Here is a 19854-nt window from a genome sequence, read left to right as displayed (position 1 = left end):
CTAAAAGACAGAAAGAAAAATATATACATATACAAATGTAAGGCAGGAAAAGGGGTGAAAACAGATGGTTCAAGAAGTAAACAAGATCCCTCTTCTCCTAAAGCTATAAAAACACTGTCTATTTTATTTAGCCATCAAGATGCAAATTTCCCTTTCTCTGGATAGGCTTGTAATATTAATTATTATATATGACATTTATGCTTTGCCAAACATGCACCAAGCATGTTACATAAATTACATCATTCAAAATCTCAACCACTCTGTGAGGAAGGTAATATATAACATCAACTTCACTCATTCTGCAGATGAGTAAACTGAGACCCAGAGAGAGGAGATCATGTGCACTGCCATCCTGAGGATAAGTGGCAGAGCCAGTATTTCAACACAGGAGCCTCTACACCTAGCCTCACCCAAGACGCCTCCCTGCTCTGGCAGATCACATAGTCTGTTGGAGAGACAAGTTATTAAAAAATAGCAGTAAGTGCCAGGTACATAGTAGGCACTCAGGAAATGTGTTCTCTCCACTCTCCACTCTCCTTTTTAGTGCTCAGTTCCCCATACCTCAATTGAGGGATTTGGACAGGTCTTCTCTAAGGTCCCATGGATTCAGCAGATGTTGTCAGAAAGGCATCCCAGGTCCCAGTGCCTGCCCTCTCACTGGCTGTCACCCTGAGGCCCCACCTGTTTTCTCAGGGCCCCTATCTGAGCTTCTTGCCTACCCTCAAAGGCTCTAGAATCTGAGAAGAACTACAGGAGCTGATCCCAGCAGTGGGGCCTCTAGCCCATCCTGGTGTTGCCATGACAACAATGCCAGTATCAATCTTCTTCAAGCCCTCTTCCCAGTTCTGCCTCTCCCTGTCTCCTGTCATGTCTGTCTCTGCTGACTGCCACAGCAGTAGAATGCAGGGTGAGGAGCCAGGACCAAGCATGAATGCAGCGATGAGGCATGAGGAATAAGCAGGAAGAGAAGAAGGGTCTGGACTGGGGTGGATCAGGTTCAGTAGGGGGCAAGGAGGGATCCTAGGTCCCCCACTAACCTCAGAAAACCCATTATCTTCTTCTCTCCCTTTTAATTTCTGACCACACAATTCACATCAGGCATTGTGCTAAACTTTTTACAACCATTACACCCATTAAAGTTCAGCTCAAGTATAACCTCCCATGGGAAGTTTTCTATAATTATTGTGCCCTCCTTTGCCTACTAGCGAGGTAATACTTCCCATACTTCTTCATTCCTCCTGCATCATAACAAGTATCTTAGTCCGTTTTGTGTTGTTATAAAGCCTGGGTAATTTATAAAGAGAAGAGTTTTATTTGGATCAGAATTCTCAGAACTGAGAAGTTCAAGATTGGGCATGTGATGAGGGCCTCAGGCTGCTTCCACCCATGGTGGAAGGCGAAGGGAAGCTGGTGTGTATAGAGACCACACGGAGAGAGAGAAAACAAAAGAGGCAGAGGGAGATGCCAGGCTTTTTCCAACAAGCAGCCTTTGCAGGAGCTAGTAGAGCAATAACTCACTCACTCCTGAGGGAGGGTATTGACCTATTCATGAGGGATCTTCTCCATGACCCAAACACTTCTCATGAGGCCCACCCTCCAACATTGGGGATGAAATTTCAACACGAGTCTTGGAGGGGACAATCATCCAAATGATGGCACCATTTTTTCCTTGAACTAACATCTCAATTCTCATAATGGCCTTATGAGGTAGGCTCTATGGTTATCTAATGTTGACTGTTAGTATCTCCATTTATCGGGTGGATAAACCAAGGTTCAGGGAGGCTAACCAATTTGCTCACAAGCAAGTGGCTTAGCCACTATTTATTTATTTATTTATTTATTGAGATGGAATGTCACTCTGTCACCCAGGCTGGGGTGCAGTGGCGTGATCTTGGCTCACTGCAACCTCTGCCTCCCAGGTTCAAGCGATTCTCCTGCCTCAGCCTCCCAGGTAGGTGGGATTACCACATCTGGCTAATTTTTGTATTTTTAGTAGAGACGGGATTTCACCATGCTGTCCAGGCTGCTCTAGAATTCCTGACCTCAGGTGATCCACCCACCCATGCCTCCCAAAGTGCTGGGGTTACAGGCGTGAGTTGCTTAGCCACCATTTAAACCCCACTCTATTTGGCTACAAAACTCAAATCTTTCCAGTGCACCAGGAGGACTCAGGGATCCACTTAACTGAGAGAAACAAAGATATCCACATGTTTAGCTGTTGATTCACATCATGAGTTTGAAGAGCAGCTGGTGTGGCCAACAATGTGGATTGATGTCACCAGGGACCAGTCAACTGGATCTGTGGTCTCTGAATGCTCCCTTAGTTCCAGCCAACTTCTCAGGAATGCATGAGCATTCCCTGGACAGAGAAGCAAGTGGGTCGGGGTGAATACCCTCAGCTCTGAAGCCTGAGAAAATCTCTTCCCAAGGAGTTAGTGCAAGGTACTACGTTTACAGAAAACCTCTCTGAGGGCCTTCAGTGGGCTACAAAAGTCCACCCACTCTGAATCCTCACAGGACGCTCATAGCTGGTAGATATGATAGATCATCCTTCCCACACCCATAATATAGACTGGAAAACCTTCCAGGGTAGGATCAAGTCCAAGGCCATTAGAAAGAGGCAGAGCCGGGACTTGAACCCAAGTCTGTCAGATTCCTAATTTAGGTCTCTTTTTTCTAGTCCCACATTAAAGAAGCTAGAGGACTAAGCCAGGAGGAACAGTGGTCATTCCACCTGTGGCATCAATAAAAAAGGTACCATTGTCCACGGGCTGTGCTAAACACTTGGTGTGGTACGTTAATTCAATTTTTAAAACACTACAAAATAGAAATGGTTATTAAACCCACTTATTAGATTAAAGAACTAAGGGCCTATATTACTTTTCTATTGCTGCTGAAACAAATTAGCATATACTAAGTGACTTAAAAATGTTAGGAGCTTATTCTATTACAGTTCTGAGGGTCAGAGGTCTGAAATCGGTCTCACTGGGCTGGAGTGAAGGTGTCAGAAAGGCTGTTATCCTTCTGGAGAACAGGGGAAAATCAGTTCCCTTGCCTTTTCCAGCTTCTAGAGGCTGCCCTTATTCCTTACCTCTTGGCCCCCTTCTCCATCTTCAAAGCCAGCGTTTTCAGGCTGAGTCCTCCTCAAGCTGCCATCTCCATGGTTCTCTCTCTCTTCTGCCTCCCTCTTCCACTTTCAAGGACCCTTGTGGTTCCACTGGGCTTATCCATATAATCCAGGATAATCTCCCCCATTTTAAGGTCAACTGCTGTGCAGACTTAATTTCACCTGCAATCTTAATATTCCTTTGCCACTAAACCTAACATAGTCACAGGTCCACACAGGGCATCTAGAGTGAGCCTCTGATGGTAATGAGTTTTCTGTCCTCCGTGGAGTCAGCGAAGATGGAGCTCAGGAAGACAGGCATCCAAGCCAGTCCTTGGAGACAGAATGGGTTGGGTGTTAAAACCTGCCTCTGTTGGGTATCAGGGAAAAAGCAAACTGTAGGATAAGTATGTCCAAACCCTCCCCAACTCATCACATCTCTTGATCTCCCCATGCCATATACTTCTTGCTCCCACCACTTGGAAATTTTCCCTGATCCCCAGTACAGCTGGGTCTTTTATGCTCTGTGACTTTTCATGTGCTGTTCCAGTCTCCATGATTTTTCCATTATTTCACACTAGGGAGCATTGGTGGTTTGCTGGCAGAATTCTCACCACCCATTATTTCAGACTAATAACTCCATCTTATCTTCCAGGTCTCCTCTGCCGTGCAAGTGGGACTTGACTCCTTTTAGCCCCATTCTTCCCTTCCCTCTCACTTCTGAGGTTGCTGGTTATTAACACAGATATTTTAACACACACACACTTGCACTTGGGTTAAGAAATGCTGTCATTACACTAGAAATTTCTGGTGTGATTCTAAAAAAGGGAATATTCTTTAAACGTAATCTTTTAGCTAGTATCCACTTTAGGCTCAGAAAATGTAAGCTACCTATGGCCTGACAAAGACAAGTACAACCTATTCCTGTCTCAAAATGTTTCTAAAATTAGAGTGAACATTGTGTTAACCGCCACAGTTAAAATCAGAATGATGGATTTCTCTTCTGAAATCAATCCTAAAATGTTTCCTCTCCTGGCAGTCAAAAAACTCATTCACCATTCGTACTATTATGATCCTTGTAATCACTTTTCAAAATTGCATTGTGACTACCCTTCACTCCATAAGGATTATGGTGGCCTTGGAGAAAAGAGAAGAAATGCTGACCTCACACAGAGTCACTTCCTGTCTCAGCTCTAAGACCTTTAGATGCTTCCTGTAAGGAGCGAGCCAATCAGAGCAGAGCTGGGCTGAAACCTCCCAACTAAAGGAGGACTTTGTTAGCAGAGGAATGTTGACAGTTCTGATGAATCAACATAGAAAATGTCTAATGTTTTCAGTCATAGGAATGTCAAAGAGACACATCTAACTGGTGGATGCTTCCATTGAGACCTGAGCTAAATAATTCTGAGCACTAGAATGCTGCCAAAAAAAAAAAAGAGTGCCTTTCATTTACAGCTGAGAAATTTAAAATATTAATCCATTTATAATGCTCTTCCCCCACCTTGGTTTTGAGGTCAGGTCACCTCCCCTTGATAATGGATTCATGACTTTAGGCAAATTGCTTCCTTTGCCCAAGCCTCAGCATTCTCCTCCCCAAAAGTGGGAATCACAGGCATTGCTGCACTGAGACAGTGGGACTATTCAAGGAGATAATATAAGTGCAAGACTTGGCATAAAGAAAGCAGCCATGAACGTTTCCTTCTTGGCCAAGGCATTCATGTCCCACTCCCATCCCCACTGTGCTCAGCCAGCACTTGGCTCTCTAAGGGATAGGAGGAAACATGTCAGAGTGGGCCAGTCACTAGAAGTTAGTGATTGTCCTGAGTTTTACTTTAATCTGTGCTGCCAACCAGCTGTGTGAGCTTGAGAAAATTGTTTCAAACTCTCTGAACATCATTTTTCTATAAAACGTGCAAAGAAATCCACCTCACCTAGGAGAGCTGTGAGGAGCAAATGATTTAGCATGTCAAAAAGTCTTGAGAACCAGCATAGTCTCCACCCTGAAGAGGTCATGAGGGACCAAAAACAGTGTCATGATCTGCCTTCCAGAAGAACTTAAAAGAGGACAACTCAAAACAGAGCACTCTGAACTTTCTGCAAGAACTCATATCTAATGGTGAGGTTTGGGCTGTATACCAAAGGGAGGGAAAGGGAATATTTAAGAATAGGGCCAGACACGGTGGCTCACACCTGCGATTCCAGCACTTTGGGAGGCTGAGGAGGGTGGATCACAAGGTCAAGAGATAGAAACCATCCTGGCCAACATGGTGAAGCCTCGTCTCTACTAAAAAAAAAATACAAAAATCAGCTGGGTGTGGTGGCATGCGCCTGAAGTCCCAGCTGCTTGTAAGGCTGAGGCAGGAGAATCACTTGAAACCGGGAGGCAGAGTTGCAGTGAGCCGAGATCGCACCACTGCACTCCAGCTTGGCGACAGAGCAAGACTCCGTCTCAAAAATAAATAAATAGAGTAGGAATTCAGTACCTCTCTTATCATGTGAGGTCTTTGCCCACAGCCTCTTCCCTATGGTCACCCTGGACCCAACCCCAAGTCAGCTCCAGGCCCTTCTATAGTTCTCCTTGGATGTCAGCACCATCCACATTGGCAGTAAGGTTGGTCTTAGCCAAATGCTATATATAGTCAGCTGGGGGCAAGGAACTTAATGTGAAACACGAAAGCTTAATTTCTATTCTGCCCCCAGATTCTTAAATTAGCCTGGGGCAGTTGTTCTCAATTAGGGGTGATTTTTGCCCTTCAGGGGACATTGAGCAATGTCTGGAGACATTTTTGGTTGTCATGTGACTGAGACATGGCTCCTGGCATCTTCAGGGTAGAATCCAAGGATGCTATTCAACATCTACAATGCACACAACAGTTCCACACCCCACTACCTGCCACCAACAAAAATTATCCAGCCCAATATGTCAATAGTGTCAAGGCAGAGAAACCCTAGTTAGGGGTGAGGCTCAGTCATTGGTATGTTTAGAAAGCTCTTCAGGTGATTCTAATGAGAGCCACTGGGTTAATCAAACGCTCAACAATTAGCCTTGGGGAATTAGAGTCTTTTAGATGAAGCCTCCATAATCAGCCAGCTGTTATTAAATCATCAATAGCTGTAGCCAAATTAAACCCAGAGTTAAGAGTGCTTCAAGCATTGACTTGTCCATTCCTGCAAGGGCAATCAACCGTCCAGTTTTTCCAGGACTAAGGGAGTTCCCAGGAGGTAGGACTTTCCTGTTTTAAGACTGGAGGAGGTCTGAGAAAACTGGGACAGGTTAGTCACCCTTGCTTCTGCCTCTCTCTTGTTTCCCTCCTTCACTCTCCATCTGTCCATGGTTTATTGTGTTTGTACGATGTGCCATGTCTATGCACACGCTTTACCCATATTAGCTCAGGGAACGCTCAGAGCCCTAAAAGTTGGATATTAAGATCTCCAATTCTCAAGAACCCAGGGCTTCAATTACTTGGCCACAGAGGCTGCTCAGATAGTTAAGTGTCTGAGTTAGAACTCAAACCCAGGGCTGCCAACTCCATGGTCCTCACCACTAGATCACACTGCCTGTTTCCTTCAGTAACATGATTCACAGCACTCTCTGATGGAGTGACTCAGGGATGCTAAACCCCTTTGGGCAGGAATGCCGCATCCCAGTTCTGCAGAATCTCCCGTTTCCATTGATCCCATTCCACTGCATTTTATTTTGAGTTCCCAGTCAATTACAAAGAAAAGAATGGGGGCGCTGTAGATGACCTTCAGTCAAAACTAATTAACAAAGTCATCTCAGTATACTGCAATGCTGAAAACTCACAGGTAAATGAGAGAGAAATGAAAGGAGGCTGGGTGCGGTGGCTCATGCCTGTAATCCCAGCACTTTGGGAGGCTGAGGTGGGCAGATCACCTGAGGTCAGGCATTCAAGACCAGCCTGGCCAACATGGCGAAACCCCATCTCTACTAAAAATACAAAAATTAGCCAGGCATGGTGGTGCACCTATAGTTCCAGCTACTCAGGAGGCTGAGGCAGGAGAATGGCTTGAACCCAGGAGGCAGAGGTCGCAGTGAGCCGAGATCTCGCCACTGCACTCCAGCCTGGGCGACAGAGTGAGACTCCATCTCAAAAAAAAAAAAAAAAAAAAAAAAAAAAAAGGAAACTTACTGCTCCATTCTAGTCTCTCTGCATATCACATCTGTATTCCATAAAGTACAGATGATCATCTCCATGGTACAGAGAAGGGAATCGAGGCCAGAGAGGTGAATGCCAAGGCCATCTTCCCAGTAGGTGGCAAATCTGGTGTTAGAGGCCGTGTCCATTTACTCCAATGCCCATGCTTTTAGCATTTCATTCCATGCCATGTGGGGAAGCCTGACTTCTTGTTGATTTAACAGCCCAATGAGGGTAAAGCACCCCTAACAAATCCCAGAAGATTGTCTCGAGGAGGCATTCATGCAGTACAAACAGCATTACACGTGTCCTGGGCTTTGTAGCACCGTTTCAGATATTGACGAGGCCCATTAAAGAATTCTGAGAGAACAGGCAGCCTTAAGTGGAGCGGGTACTGAGTTCAGAATGCCTGGTGCAGTAATAAACGGCATGGCGCCCTACCATTCCAGGCAGAGGCCACGTGGAAGTCTGCCTGCACGCCTGTGCACGCACACCCCCAACCTTGGCAGACCTCCACCACCCACCCCTCTCCACGCGTGCCCACTGAGGTGTGAACCCCACAGTGCCCTGTGCATTTCTACGAAATGATATTTTATTAAATAAACAAACTGGAGCCGTTCCCATGGATTTATGAACAGTTCCTCAAGTCTCACTTGTTCAACCCACTGCGGATTTACGGCCCTGCATTAACCTCGTGAGCGCTCATAACGTTCACTGAGATAATGTTGGCAGGAGGGAGAAGGGATTTTTATAGCCGAGTAATAATTAGGAAATGCAGGGAGGACTGGGGAACCTGTTTATCGGTTATGCCGGGTGCATGGACAACGATGGGATTGTAGATTCTGCGCAGGTTTCTCTGGCGGAAATCAATTCCTTCGCTCTCGAGCTGGTTTTACCTCCATGGCTTGTCTGAAACCTGGTTTCTACTTTTAGAGAATGTGTTATCAGCGTGGTCAGGCCTCAGTCTTCAAAAGAGAAGGGGGGCAGTTGCCCAGGTGACCCCTGGTGCAAACTCGCCCCAGGTGCACTATTCAGATAGTGGGACCTGAAGTGCCCCATTAGAACCTGCAGAGAGGTGACATCCCCTGGAAACAGGTCAGTTCCCGGGGGTGAAGCATTCCTTCCTCCTCACAGTGGGAGCAATTGGTTCTTCAGCCTCTTTCTTGACAACGGGTTGGCTCGGGGAAAAGAGAGAAAGCACTGTGGCACTGACGTTTAAGAGGAGTTGAAGAAGAGGAAGCTTGCAAAATGGTCATAAAATATGAAGGGGACCAGGCACGGTGGCTCACACCTGTAATCTCAGCACTTTGGGAGCCCAAGTGGGCAGATCACTTGAACTCAGGAGTTCAAGACTGGCCTGGGCAACACAGCAAGATCTCGTCTCTACGATTTTTTTTTTTTTTTAATTAGTCAGGCATGGTGGCATGCGCCAGTGGTCCCAGCTACTGGGGAGGCTGAGGTGGGAGAATCACTTGAGCCTGGGAGGTCAAGGCCATGATTGCACCACTGCACTCCAGCCTGGGCGACAGAGTGAGACCCCGTTGTGAAAAAGAAAAAAGAAACTATGAGGGGCATAAACAATAAAGACATATTAGTAACAAGAATGACAAAAATCTGGCTGCATATAGGGGCCATGGTGGGTGGGTGTCAGGGGGAGAATTTAAAAGTACCAGTTCCTGGACCTAACCAATTAAAGCAGACCCTGGGGGTGGGGTGGGGAAGGGCATTGTGTTTTCACAAGCTCCCCAAGAATGCTGATGCACAGAGAGGCTTAGACCAGCGAGTGGTCGCTAAGTGCTTTCCGATCTGTATGGCCCCGCTGCTCGCAGGGTGTGCTGCAAGCCAGCAATCACGGGCCTCACCTGGGAGCTGGCTGGAATGCAGAATCTCAGGCCCTGCCCCAGCCTTACTGAATCAGCACCAGCATCCCAGCAAGCTCCTCTGGGATTCACCTGAGTATTCGAACTTGCGAAGAGCGGTAATGCGGCATTTGACTCTCAGAAATGCTACCTCTCCACACAGTAGGTAGAGGAGCCACTCCCTCTGCTTTCCCATTTTACAGCGGGGAACAAAAAATCAAGGTTCAGGAAAGTTTAGTCACTTGCCCGAGATCACACAGAGCCAGGACCGCCCAGACGCCACATCTTCCTCTGCATCTCACACTCACACAGCCACTGCTGGGGGAAATCTGGGCCCCGTGGCAGGTGCAAGGGAGGTGCTTATGGGCTGGAGCTAAAAATGAGAGATGGAAGAGGGGCGCCCTAGGGAAGGGGATCAGTGAGTAGTTGTCAATTAGTCACCCGGCCTTCCGCAGCTGGCAGAGTGGGGCCCTGTCTAGGCTGCCACCCCCGCCTCCGCCGCCTCTGCCCTCTCTGCCTTCCCCTTCCAAAGCCTCCTTGAGATCTGAAACTCAAACAAGAGGGCATGAATAATGTAGCGCGATTGCTCCTCTCGTCTCTCCTCAATCCTCAGAGGGTGAGCGAGGCTCCTTGTCTGCCTCATTAGTGGCCGTTCAACCATTTGATTTCAGTAACAGTGTGCCTTCCTCGGAATTTTCATACTTATTTGCGTCACCGGAGTCAACACTGAATTTTTGAATCCACATGAAATTTTAATGGGGTGATCTGCATACAGCATGGTCCCGGCTGGGGCTAGGAGAGGGACAGCCTGATCTGAAGATGGGCTGATCACAGAGACGCGGGTGGGAGCCTAGTTCACTCCCAGTCTGGAGCCCAGATTGGGGCACGGGGTGATAGGGAGGGTCCCCAAGGGCTGAGAGGGTCCTGCCAGCTAAAATCCCTGCAGCCGAGATTAGCAGCTTCCAGTTTCAGGTGAATGGTTAAGGACTCCACTCTGGAGCCTGTAAGCCCTAAGGTCAAAATCCAGCTTTACCACTTCCTGGCTGTGTGACCTAGGGTAAATTGCTTTACCACTCTGAGCCTGTTTGCTTATCTGTGAAATGAGGATTATAACAGAGTTGTTGCTGCAGGGCTTAAAGAGGTCATCCAAGTAAATCCCTTAGCCCAGTGTTTGGCACGTGATGAGCAGTTAATGCTTAGTAGATACGATGATGATATGTAATGTTTAATAGACATGACAATGTGATGATGATGATAGTGATGATGATGTTTTCCTCCATCTTTCACCCCACACACATGACTAGAACTGTGTAGTTCGCAAAACATATTCACGTCTGATTTTTTTGTTTTTTTCATCTATACTTTGGATTTGGTAGACTGATCTCAGCTGATTCCAGCTTTACCTCTTACACACTACGGGAGTCAGAAGAAGTTAACTGCATCTCCTTGATCCTCAGTTTTCTCGCCTATGTAATGGGGAGACTACAGTCTACTCTGTAGGACTCTTCATCAGGATTCAATAGGAAAACGTCTATAAAATGCTTCGCCTTGTGCCTCACAAGGGGCAGGCACCGTACACAGGATGATGTTCTTAATTCTAAGCACACGTTTTGTTCACATTTTGTATCTCTGAATTCAGGGTCCATCTGCCATTGTGAGAGCATCTTAAATCCTCGAACTATAATAATATTATTTCCATCCAGGGTATTTATTGATCTAGTGCTTGTTCCTGTTCCAGGCATGTGCTAAAAGCTGCATGAGAGCTGTAATAGTTCACGCAATTCTTGCAACAACACAGAAAGTAGGTGTTTCTTTCTAAATGCGCTTTGAGAATGGGGAAATGGTGCCTCCAAGAGACCGTGGTTCCTCCCCTGGGCTCCACAGCTGGTTTGCATTACAAAATGCCTTTTCTTAGGAGCTGTACTCTGGCGGGTCTGTCCCATCCCCCCATCCCCGGTGAACAGCTAAGGAGAGGAAGGACCAGAAAGAGTGGCATGGCCAGTAAGTGGCAGAGCTAGAACTGGACCCCAAGTCCATAGGATCTCAAATGCTGGACTCTTTCTGCTAGGACCCACCATGGCTGGCAGGTGGATGGGCAACATGATCCTTTTATTACGTGGCTCTGGTGCAGTCCAGGACAACCTTGCCTGAGCCTGGCAACTGGCTCTCATCCCCAGGTGTCTTGCAAGTATCTCTGAGCCCCACTTTCTTCTCCTGTAACATGAAGGAGATGACAATACCAACCTCTCAGAAGTATTGTGAGGATTAAACAGAGCAATGCATAGAAATAGATTCTGCCAGCCATGGAAGCCCCCCAAATGTGAGTGATTGATCAGGACAGAGAAAGGCAGGGGCCCTGGGAGCTGGGAGGAGCTGCAGCACAGGATCTTGAAGCTGAAAAGAGCCACCAAGGGGTCTCCATCCCTTCCCAGTACTGGTCTTCCTCCTGCGGGATGCTTAGTGAGGACAGTCTTCCCTCCCCACCTGACACAGAGATGGGAGTGAAATGAAACACAGCCCCTACCCCACCCTCTGCTGCCCAGGACTTCTCACCCGGGGTAATGAAATGGAAGGAATTTCTGCTGAGAATGGTGATTACTAACCTGCCAAGATGAGTGAGAAAAATCAATTCAGAGAATGCAGGAGAGAAGGAACTCTACTGAATGGGGGAGGTATGGGAGAGAGGAGAGGGTGGGAGGGACAGAAAGAGAGTGACCTGGGAGAAAAGAGAGAAAGAGGGAAAAAGAGAGAGAGGGAGAAGGTGAGCCGCACATCTATTCATCGAGGACGAACTTCAGGGAGATTTAGCCTCAATCCCTCTCTCACAGTTTCTGTCTTCAGTGATCAGACAAGGACTGCAGGAAAGTGGGTTGCAGAGGCAAACACACGCCATACAGCAGAGATTCAGTAGGTCTGTGTTTGGGGTTGCCAACAATTCTGTATTTCTAACCAGCTCCTGGGGAGGCTGAGCCTCTGGTCTGGGAACTTGACTAGGAGTATCAAAGCTGAAGACGGAAACCATCAACTTGCCCATTGGTGAACTGATACCACAAATGTTTCACAAGTGTGTGCTACGTGTTTTAAACTGGTGAGCCAAGCACTTACTAAACACGCAGTAGGCTTTGTTGAATGTTACTGGAGAGAAGTCTTTAGTCATTCATTGTTTGATGGAGGTGAAATTCACATTATATAAAATTAACGACTTTAAAGTATCTAATTCAATAACATTTGTTCATTCACAGTGTTGAACAACCATAGATCTGTCTAGTTCCAAAACATTGTCATTGCCTCCAAAGAACACCTCATACCATCAGTAGCCATTCCCTTTTCTATTTTTTTTTTTTTTTTTTTTTTTGAGACGGAGTCTCGCTCTGTCGCCCAGGCTGGAGTACAGTGGCCGGATCTCAGCTCACTGCAAGCTCCGCCTCCTGGGTTTACACCACTTTCCTGCCTCAGCCTCCCGAGTAGCTGGAACTACAGGCCCACACAACCATGCCTGTAGAGATGGGGTTTCACCATGTTAGCCAGGATAGTCCCCATCTCCTGACCTTGTGATCTGCCCACCTTGGCCTCCCAAAGTGCTGGGATTACAGGCGTGAGCCACTGCACCTTGACACAATTCCCTTTTCACTCTTTCTCCCAGCTCCAGCAACCACTAATCTGCTTTCCGTCTCTATGGATTGACCTATTCTGGATATTTCATACAAATAGAATCGTATATAGTATGTGACCTTTTGTGTTGAGTTTCTTTCACTTACAGTCAGACATGTACTTGCACATGGATGTTCATAGCAGCATTGTTCACAATAGCCAAAAGGTGAAAACAACTCAAATGTCCATTAGCAGATGAATGGACAAGCAAAATGTGGTATACAACGGAATATTATTCAGCCGTAAAGAATGAAGAAGTACTGATCCATGCTGTGGCATGGAATAGCTCTGAAAATGTTACACTAAGTAAATACTTTTTAAAATTCTGTTTCTTGCCGTCGTGGCTGTCGCCATGATCCTGACTACCTCAACTCAAGTGTGGTCACCTTTCATTCCAAACAAACGTCAGCTGAGCAGCCACCATGGGCAGGATGCTGGACACTCCAGGAATGTAGGTCAGTTAGACCACGACTGCCACTTTGGGTCCTTACTGACTTGCTCCTTGGCCTTAGGCGAGTCCCTTCCCCCCTCTAAACCTCAGACTTCTAATCTGTGGAATGGGATTCCAGATTTCTCACCAGGTTGGCACAAGCGTTAGGTCAAGGTGAGGTCTCTGAGTAAGCCACTAAACTGGACAAGTGTCAGTCACTGCTATGGACTGAATGTGTTCTCTCAAAAATCATATATTGAAATTCTTACCCCCAGTATGATGCTGTTAGGAGGTGAGACCTGTGGGGGTGATTAGGTCATGAGGGTGGAGCCCTCATGAGTAGAATTAGTGCCCTCATTAAAGAAACTACACCAGACTCCCCAGCACCCTTTCCACCATCCAAGGATACAGCAAGAAGTTGGTAGTCTGCAACCTGGAAGAAAACCTCCACCAGAATCAACTCTGCTGGCCCTGAATTAGGACTTTCAGCCTCCAGAACTGTGAGAAATAAATTCCTGTTGTTTATGAGCCACCCAGTCCACGCTTCTTTGTTATAAGCAGCCCGAACAGACTGAGACAGTTGCTGTCACTGTGAGTTGTACAAGGTGGGAGGGACCTCAGGACCTGCCATCGTCCTCAGAGTTTGGGAGTCAGAACCTGAATGTGTGGAAAGAGAATTAGCAGTCCAAGGAGAGCACTGGCCAGAGTAGGGATCCCAGAGAGTGACTGCTGTTACGTAAAATCCATGCCCGTGGCCCACCGGGCACATCTAATCCAGCGCTGACTCCCTCGCAGACTTTGGCTGGACCCTAGAACTCATCCAGCCCAACTTCCTCATGCCACAGGCGAAGAATCAGAGACCGTAGGGAGAGAAGTGACTTGCCCACAGTCTATCAGATAAATTTCCTTTCATTTGTTACTGACTTCCAGGGAAGATGGTAGATTGAACACACTCCTCTAACACATTTCCTTCCCTAAAATACAATACTATTATAATAAAGGATTTGTTTTAAAGGCATAAACTCATAAGGACAAGGAGAATGGAGGAAAAGATAACAGTTATGAGGTTTGGAAATGGGAAGGTGAGTAGGCGATGGTGGTAATTGGCTTAGCAGATCCAACATGGCTAAGAAGTGGGGATGGTGAGGGACCAACCCAGTTTGCACCCATTCGTTATGTCATTCAATTACCTTTCATCTGTCAGTTTCTCTGTTCAGGCCGAGGATGAAGATGAATGGGACTCCCCAGACCATGCTGCCCAGTGGTGCGTGATCTTCTGGTGGCAACAGGGAAGCAAACGAGGCAACATCTGGAGGCCTGTAATGCAGACATGCAGCTGGCCCTCCATATTCTTGGATTCTGCATTCGTGGATTCAACCAACCACGCACTGAAAATAATCAGAGGGGAAAAAGAATGGTTGCAGGCCAGGCGCAGTAGATCATGCCTATAATCCCAGCACGTTGGGAGGCTGGAGGGGGAGGATCACTTGAAGCCAGGAGCTGGAGACCAGCCTGGCCTAACATAATGAGACACCAGCTCCGTTAAAAAATAAAATTAAAAAAAAAATGCTTGAGAGCTTATTGGAAGAGTCAAAAAGCAATTCACCTGAATCTTGTAAGGCAACGCAATCTATAGGCCCTTAGTTTTCTGTTTCTCTATTATATTTAAGGATTCTTACTCACTTACCCACTCAATGTAACATAAGAAGATGTAACATAATAAGTATTTTCAGCCAGGCACAGTGGCTCACACCTATAATCCCCGCACTTTGGGAGGCCGAGGCAGGAGAATTGCTTCAGCTCAGGAATTTGAGATCAGCCTAGGCAACAAAGCAAGATCTGGCCTCTCCAAAAATATTTTAAAATAAGCTGGGTGTGGTGGTGCATGCTTGCAGTTCTAGCACCTCAGGAGGCTGAGTGGGAGAACTCCTGGAGCCCAGGAGGTGGAGGATGTAGTGAGCTATAATGGAGCCACTGAACCCCAGCCTGAGTGACAGAGACAGACGCTGTCTCAAAAAAAAAAAAAAGAATGGTTGTACTGAACATGTACAGACTTATTTTCTTGTCATTACTCCCTAAACAATAGAATATAACAAGTATTTACATAGTATTTATGTTATATTAGGTATTATAAGTAATCTAGAAATGATTTAAAGCATACAGGTGGATTGTGTAGGTTATCTGCAAATACTATGTCATTTTGTATCAGTGACTTGAGGATTCATGGAGTTTGGTATCCACAGGGGGTCCTGGAACGAGTCCCTCATGGGTAACCAGGGATGACTGTACACAAGGTACCAAGAAGAAATGCCAAACTCTCTTTGGAGGGATGAAAGGTAAAGGATGCAAGGACAGAGGAGTTTGAGTTTGAGTTGGTTATGGAAGAAGGGCCAAGAAAGAGAAGGGAGGACTCCCAAGAACAGGAAGAGCTCATGGGAAGACAAGGAGCAAAGATATGAAACTTTCAGAGCATTCCAGGTCCCTTAGAGACACCCTCAGGTACGGATCTTGAAGGACCCTGTAAGTCAGAACATGTGGGATACTAGGGAACCATTGAAAGGTTTTGAGCAGTGAAGTGACAAGGTCAAGAAAGATCACTCTGACTGGGGTTGACTAGAGGAGTCTTTAGACTTCCCACTTATGTCTCTTAACCCTTCTCCATCCCTCCTTCCACAAGCTTTAACTGAGCGCCTACCATGTGCATAGCCCTATACTAGGTGCCTGAGACTACCATGGGCATAGCCCCATACTAGGAGCCAGGTATCTGCACACAAGTGCATGGCATGGTCAGCCGTAAGCAGTAGTAATTGGGCCCTGTCTGCATCTGCTGCCTCCTGTTGCTTGGAAAACACTTCCCACTGAGCTTCAAATGTGCACCTGCTGGCCCTCACACTCGCATAAAAGTCTCTGAAAAAAAAATTGATTATATTCATTCTCTTAACCTCACCCCAACCCGAACATAAATCGTCTCTGTTTATAACACTTCTGGCATTTTGTGCATTTTGCCGAGTGACATAAAATGACAATAAATTTAGGCCCCACCAGCAGAAAAGTACCTAAAATGCCACATGTCACTAATATTGACAGGTTCTAAAAGTAAAACTTGGAAATGGTTCAGGCGACATAAATTAAAATAAAAATATATACTTTGTCCTTGAGAGAGAATCAGCTAAAATTAAACCTCGGTGTGGGTGGGATGTCCAGGATTATGAAGGAAGGAAACATCAGGGATGCATGGTTCAGAACAGAGTCCCAGAATGGGAGGCCAAGAAGGACCCAGAGAAAATTCAAGCTAGGATCTTGATGGAAAAAGAAGGACTGCTCTTAAACCTGCACTGTCCCATACTGTAGTCGCTACCTTTATGTGAGCATTTAAATATAAATCTAAATACAATAAAAATTCAGCTTCTCAGTTGCACTAACCACATTTCAAGTGCTGGGTAGCTACCCAAGGATACCGAGCACTTGAGTAGGAGGGCAGATTAGAGATCACAGAAAGTTCTACTGGACAGCTCTGTCTAGGAGTAGAGCATCCCTGCCACCCTGCCGGGTGACTGACACCTGAGTCTCCTCTCCTTCCTCCCAGCCTTCTCTCCTCCACTTCCTCCTCTGTTCCTTGGTCTCCTCTCTTCTCTCTTTCCCTCACTCCTCTTTTCTCTCTTCTCTCTCCCTTCTCTTCTTTCTGCCTTCTCTTCTTTCTCTCCCCCCCCCCCTCTCACTTTCTCTCTCTCCTCTCTTTCTCCCCTCTCTTCTCTCTCTCTACCCTTCTCCTCTTGTCTCTGTTTTTTAAGTTTTACTCTAAGTTCAGGGCTACGTGTGCAGTTTTATTACGTAGGTATACCTGTGTCATGGGGGTTTGTTGTACTGATTATTTTATCACCCAGGTATGAAGCCCAGGACCCATTAGTTACTTTTCCTGATCCTCTCCCTCCTCCCATCCTCCACCCTCCGATAAGCCCCAGTGTGTGTTGTTCCCCTCTACGTGTCCATGTATTCTCATCATTTAGCTCCCACTTATAAATGAGAATGTGCGGTATTTAGTTTTCCATTCCCGTGTTAAGTTTGCTAAGGATAATGGCTTCCAGCTCCATCCATGTTCCTGCAAAGGACATGATCTTTTCTCTTTTTCTCTCTCTCTTCTTCCCTCTTTTTCCTTTCTCTTCTCTCTTTCCCTTTTCTCTCTCCTCTCTCTTTCTTTCTCTCTCTCTTTCTTCCCTCTACTCTTTTCTGTCCCTTTCTGGCCCCATCTTTCTCCTCTCTTCTCTGTCTCTTTCCCTTTTTCTCTCTCTCTTTCTCAATGACTCTTTGCCTCCCCCAAACTGTCTTTCTCTTTGCCTCTTTCTCTCTTCTATTTCCCTTCCATTTTATATGCATTGCTAAAACGTAAATACATTGAATTCAGAAGGCAGCGCAGGATTTGGAAACCAGGGGTCCAAAGCCCTGCTTGACCATTCTGCAGCCGTGAGGTTTCAGGCAAGTGACTCCAGCAGGCTTGTCATCCTCTACACTGGTAATGATGGGGGCAATAATCCGTACTGTGCTTGGCCGTTGAATTACATCACCTGTTCGGTGGCACACAGCAGGTGCTCAGTGGATGCAACTTTCTTCTTTCTTCTCCTTGATCACAAAGCTTCAGAGGCTCACAAAAATCTACCAGAAGTTTCTCAGCCTCTTAAGCTCAGAACAGGAGCCTCACCATATTTTCCATCTTTCATCTCTGACTTTAACCCACTCAATCCTCTTCCACGTTCCAAACATTCCATACACTTTGCCACCACCAGGCCTTTGCACATGCTGTGTGCCCAGCCTGGGATGCCCCTTCCCCTTTGGCCTGCCTTAGCCTGCCTCCCTCAGTGGAGAATTCGGCTCAGAGGTCACCACAGCCTCTTCGTCCTCTGCAGCTACTAATACAGGACAGGCTAAGAACCCAATAAAGATAGATCATGTAGACAGAACCCCAGAGAAATTAGAGAGCTGGTCAGGCTCATTTCAGGCAGACTGAAACCTGATCTCAATCTCTGGCTAAGATGACATATTTCATACATTCAGTCAACAGTTTTGGGCATCTACTGTTTGCATACTCCTGCCACAGCTGGAACAGAGATGCACCAGGCAAGTTCCTTTCTGGAGGAATCACAGCCCAATGGGGAAAGAGACCCTCCCCAGTGCAGTTACTATACAGCGTGGTAAGTTCTGAAATACAGGCGGGTGAAGGTTTCCTGGTCGCACAAAAGGGGGCTAGCAGTCCACTTGAGGAAGTTATGGGGACTTCAGAAAATGCCCCAACGGCAGAGCATTTGGTGCAGCGGGAGGTGAGATTGCCACAAAGAAACTGGCTTTTGTGGTAGGGACATTCCGGGACAGGTGACAAGACAGGAGCGGAGGAGGCCTGTGAGAGCCAAAGGAGTCCAGGGACACGAGCTTTTCAGTGGGACTGAGCTTAGCTAGGAAGAGGGGACTAGAAGGAAGTCAGGTCAGGAGGGTGAAAGGGGCTAGACCACCGCCAGGAGTCACAGGTTGGCTAAGGAGCCGGGACTTGACCCTGAGTGTAGCCAGGAGTCCCGGAACGGGTTAAAGCAAGAGAGACCCGTGACCATAGAGGCGGTTTAGAAATCCGACCGCTCTGGGCCGGCCCTATGGTGGGGGGCAGTGTGGTGTTCGGCCCAGAATGGAGGTGGGGGCCGAGATAAGGCAGGGGTGGCCCTGGTGCAGAGAGAGATGGGGAGGCGTGGAGAGAGTGGCCAAGAAGGAGCGAGTCCCATCTCGGGCCTCGCCCTTCCCCCTTTGGCGGCGGCTGCCTCGGGCGTCTAACTACCTCCCCCTCCCCAACCCTTTCCCTCCCCACCCCCTCCCTGCCTTCTGGCTGCACAATTTGTGAAGAACATTATGTAAATGGACTTTATGCAAATCTAGCCTCTCCCCCTGCTCGCTCGCTGGACTCCTGAACCCTAATTAACTTGCCAAAGCCTAATGTTGCCGTCCCCTCTATACCGGCTCAGCCCCCCAGCCCGCTCCCCCAACCAAGAAATCCGTCTTCAGAAGCAAGCGCGGTCTAATCGCTCCTTCATTTGAATGTGCGGGCTGTCACCCACACCGTTAGCCCGCAGGAGAAGGCGGCCTTTCAACCCCTGACACTTGTGCTTCCTATACGGCTCTAAAATAAATGCCTCCTTTTCTTCCCACCAACCCCTCCCGCGTTATTTTTGCTCGCTTCTAGACCCAGAAACAGCCTGGGGAAAGTTGATGCAATTTCTCGTTATCTTCAAGTCTTTTGTCTACCGCTCAGCATCGCCCTCCTCTCCCCGACCTCAAGCTCAGGGATCTAATGCCCTCTCCCCTCCCTCTCTGAAAATCACCGCTCAGGAAAGGAGCAAGGCCAGGGCGCGGTGGCTCAAACCTGCAATCCCAGCACTTCGGGAGGCCCAGGCGGGCAGATCACCTGAGGTCAGGAGTTCAGTCCAGCCTGGCCAAAAAGATGCAACCCTATCTTTATTAAAACAAACAAACAAACAGGAGGCTAAGGCAGGAGAATTGCTGGAACCGGGGAGAAGGAGGTTGCAGTGAGCCGAGATGGCGCCCACCGAACTCCAGCCTGGGTGGAAAAGGAAAGAGAGAAGGAAAGGAGAGAGAGAAAGAAAGGGGGGGGGGGGG

At 47.3% G+C, this 19854-nt stretch overlaps 1 long non-coding RNA gene across 1 annotated transcript; it reads right to left on the bottom strand.

Moving 5' to 3' along the window:
- Window positions 1-2126: 2126 nt before the first annotated feature.
- On the bottom strand, window positions 2127-19364 carry LOC111525337. The gene is made up of 3 exons (XR_002726070.1): window positions 19225-19364; window positions 15899-16110; window positions 2127-2359 (listed from the first exon to the last, which is right to left on the bottom strand). It is a non-coding gene; the product is annotated as an uncharacterized LOC111525337 (long non-coding RNA).
- Between the last annotated feature and the right edge of the window lie 490 nt (window positions 19365-19854).

Source organism: Piliocolobus tephrosceles, chromosome 19 (assembly GCF_002776525.5).
Source record: "Piliocolobus tephrosceles isolate RC106 chromosome 19, ASM277652v3, whole genome shotgun sequence".
Lineage (NCBI taxonomy): Eukaryota > Metazoa > Chordata > Mammalia > Primates > Cercopithecidae > Piliocolobus > Piliocolobus tephrosceles.
Note: the sequence above shows the minus strand (reverse complement) of the source record. Positions and strands in the feature narration are given on the sequence as shown.